Genomic DNA, 4,437 nt, shown 5'->3' with positions numbered 1-4,437 from the left:
GCGTGATCGCCTAAGCACTTGACGCATCGGGGGCGCGCGTGACAGTTACGGGAAGAATGCCCGTATAATTGGCAGTTATGGCACTGGCTAGGTGTGCCTTTCTTGTGTGGGGTTTCGACTGCGATTCCGGAAAGGCTACAGACCGTTCGGATGTTGAATATTTGCTTACCCTCGGGGGTAGGCTGGAGGGCGACGAGAACCATATTATATGGCTCCCTTCCGCGGCCTGTGTGCATGCGGTGTACGGAGTTAACCGGTAGGCCTTGTTCGAGAAGGTCGGCCTTGACGAGCTCGGCATCCAACTCTTTAGGGATGCCACGTATAACGGCACGGAGTTCGCGCTCCTCCTGGAGCGTATATGTGTGGAAACTTATACGCTCCTTACGGAGGTAAGAAGAGAGGGCCCTATGGTCGTCGGATGTTCGAACCTTAATTTGAATGCCGTTCGCGAGGTTACGGGCATTCGTAAAATTGATATTTTTGGCCTTAAGGGCCAGGGAAACTCGTTCCCAAGCTGCCTTCTCTTGAAGGATTACCGGGGGAGGGGTAGGGGTCTGGGCTTTATTTTGTGCCACCGGACGCGGCGACGGAGTGGCACGGGCTGGAGGCGCAACGGGAGTCTGAGGGCGGGGGCGCGACGCGTTCGCGGCTTTGCTAATTTTAGCGGCCGCGGGAGCTCGAGACTCCGCGGCACGCTTCTTACCCTTTTGCACCAGGGTGAATCCATCCGTCGATGAGGCGGGAGCGAGGTCGACCTCCATCTCCGAGTCAGAGTCGGAGGACGAGGAGGCGGGCGCAGGTGACCTACGAGTAGGTGTTTTGGACGGCGCGACGGAGGCCGCGGATGATCGCGCTGCTGGAACGGTGACCACGGCGGACGACGCAGCAGTTTTACTCGCCAGTATAGGCGACGCGGGAACGGCAGGCACGACGGAGGCTGCGGTGCTCGATGCAGAAGCTTTGCACGCAGGTACAGGCGACGCAGGAGCAGCGAGCTCGGTGGAGTCCACGAGAGGGCTCGCAGTGTGATCGGCCTTGAAGGCCTGAAACTCGGAAGTGAGCTTTGGGTAGCGAAGCCGGAGAAATTCCGCAAATACAGCGTCCATGATGTCTACGTGCCCAGGTGGGGCTACCCTGGGTCTTAGAAAACACTCGCCTTGCGGCGAGGCCCCAAATTCTCGGACCTGAGCGGTTCTATTGAACACAGGTGGCGATGCGGCACGATTACTGCAGGACAAAGAAAAATCACAACAAAACGGAAATTACAAAAAGAAACAAAACAATTAAACACTTCCAGGAAGACAGTTTGTCGGCAGATGTACCACGAACACAGAAATAACAAAAGGAAACAAAACAAATAAAAACTTCCAGGAAGAGCACTTAGTCGGCAGATGTACCACGAACACAGGCCGCGCGAACAATGGCCGGGCTAACAAAAGCCGGGCGAACAAAGGCCGGGCGATCGAGTGGTCGATGAGCACGTCCGCGCGTGACGGGTGCCTCTATCGGAATGACTACAGTATCTAGTTAGAGTTCTAGGCAATTATTTGAACACGTTAATGCGATGAAATTGTATAATGCTATACAAAGTACACCGTAGGATGTCGCTAAGATATAACAGTATAATAAGGTGTGGGTTTATTTTATTAGTGTTTACTTGCTTGCGTATATTATTTATGTACAGTAATTGTAGGCAAGCCAGTTCAGCAATCGGCTGCACCCGCTGATCATTACATCACATGATTTATTGTAATCTAAAAAATAAATATATACCATGTCCAATTTATTTTAGATTCGTTTTATATCTAATGGTTTTTTGATCAACTCCACGCCTGTAATAAGGAATATTAATATTTAAATTTTAATACCTGGACTCGTCAGTCGGATACCCATTCTTTTTGCCACTGTAACGAGCACAAGGTCTAGTTGATTGGTGAACGGTTACTGTGGCTCGTGAGTGACGGCGATTCCAGGCCGAATCCGCACCGTACGGAGGTGCTTGTCATAGGTCTCAGAAAACCGCATTGGAGAGAATCTCATCTCAAAGGCGGATCGTAAGCGACAAAAAGGATCTTTGGAAACACACTTGCCTTTCTTTAAAAGAGGCTTGCAGAAACTACTTATCGGAAAAAAATGCCTATTTCTGCTTTCATTCTGCTGTCATTGCTGACATCCACAAGCGACGGTAACCACTCGCCATTAGGTGGGTCATAAGCTCGTCTGCCTACAAGAGCCATAAAAACTGAATGCAGGAGTTCTGTTTTGAACGTACGAAGGAGCTTTTCGTAGGTGGCTGGCGGTGCGATGGTAAAAAGGAGATAATGGGTATGTCTATCTGTAGCAACTTCTCGTTATTGCCCTTCGAATATACGGATCCATAGGTTCCAAACGAACGTAATATTAGAAGAACATAAATCATTACATACGGACTGGTATTAAAGTAGATCTGATATTTCCTCTCCATCAAAAGAACAAGTGGTTACTTTGACAAAGAAATAAATACGATCGCGGTATTATGCAGGTGCACACTTCCACGCTCTGGCTATTAGTATGCAAATTTGTAATTCTGCGACCTAAGTTTTAATTACGCGGTCTTATTCATTCATCGCGGAAGACGATCGTTAACTGAATTTTTTTCGCTTCCATCAATAATCATAATATTAACAACGATGAGAATGCAAGCTTAAGATATTTATTAAATGCCTCGGTGACTATAGATTACCGGAAAGCGGGTTCAGTGACGTTAATTGAGCAAGAACTGTGTCCAGAAGGACACGAGTAGGCAGTAAACGATTAAAATATCAAATGCTATAAAACAGTGGATTGATTTTAATATGTTCCTTGGTTTTTATAATTTGAATTTGAGCCAAATCACATGATCCATCGCAACAGTATTCGGTCGTTCTTGGTCCGTGCTCAATAATGCCCGTTTTTTGTTGAAATGAAATTCACTGCCATAGTATTTGTTGTGTTGAAATGTACATTCATTGGCATTACGAAAGAAGCGCCAACCTTAAATATTTTGGCGATTCTTCTCAATTATGAACTACACTCTGGATCGGCGGAAATGTCATGTTTTTTTTTATTGCTTAGGTGGGTGGACGAGTTCACAGCCCACCTGGTGTTAAGTAATTACTGGAGCCCATAGACATCTACAACGTAAATGTGCCACTCATCTTGAGATATAAGTTCTAAGGTCTCAAGTATAGTTACAACGTTTGCCCCGCCCTTCGAGCCGAAACGCATTACTGCTTCACTGCAGTAATAGGTGGGGCGGTGGTACCTACCTGTGCGGACACACAAGATGTCCTACCACTAGTAAAACAAGTGAGCGTTGTAAAGAGCCTATAAATGTAAACTCGAATAAAACACTGATTTTAACTGATTTCGTCCAATTGTTTTAAAATTTCGCGGCTATCTACAATACACATATTGTTATTCAACGAGTTTTCACCATGATTGAATCTGTGATCAAGGCGCCTACAATAGCGTCCAAATTTCGGGGACTCAGTAAATATGAAAATGGTAGTAAGAACCCGATAAATAGTGGTGTGTTTGATTTGGTTCACTTAATACAAGAGTATAGATTGTCCTAACTATTAGCATTGTGCATATATATGAATCTGGATTACAGTTATTGTTACCTACGACTTTTACGTTGTTCTTGTTAGGTAACAGACCATAAAGGTCTATTATAGTCGAAATTCACAATCCTTCATCTCTTGAATAGTCACACGTGGTTTGGTATAACTGCCCTGTCTATGTCTAATGAAAAACAGATATTTCTTCCTGTTTGAAATGCACGTTAATTGTTATTCCAAGGTAATCGTGATTGCAACGTCATATATCAAAATTGGCGAGGGAATTCTTGCAGTGGCGGTTTCTCGGTAACGGTGGTAGCTGAATATCAAATGAGCCTAATCTAGTCTATCAACTTACGACTTAGTCAATATTTAATTTTGAATAAAGAATATAAACAAACGAAATTCAACAGCTTTCAGCGAAGAGCTTTAAACTTTGTTATTGACGAATCCATCTCGTATTTGCGTATCTTGCATTTAAATCGAAATTACACTTTGAAAGTTGCAAGCGCTGGATAGGTTCGTATCCATCAGTTAATGCTGTTAATAGTCACGATCGATCATTCGCTGTTTCCGACCGGATAATTAGTTGCACAGAACATCGTACTTCGTAATCAACGTTCTATTTCAAAAGCTAATGCACCTGACAGGGTTTATATTGCGATTAAAACCGAGGGTGTAGGTATGTAGCGTCTGACAAGCTTTTAATTCATAAGCAAAGGGTAAAAATTTATGTAGTTTGTGACGTTATAATAAAATACAGAACTAGTTTCATTTGTATAATGGTAATTTAAATTTTTTAATTGAATCCTGGAGAGTTTTTTTATTCGAATCGTTTTTTTTTTCAAATTTTAAT

This window comes from Bombyx mori, chromosome 11 (assembly GCF_030269925.1).
Source record: "Bombyx mori chromosome 11, ASM3026992v2".
In the NCBI taxonomy this organism is placed as follows: Eukaryota; Metazoa; Arthropoda; class Insecta; order Lepidoptera; family Bombycidae; genus Bombyx; species Bombyx mori.
Note: the sequence above shows the minus strand (reverse complement) of the source record.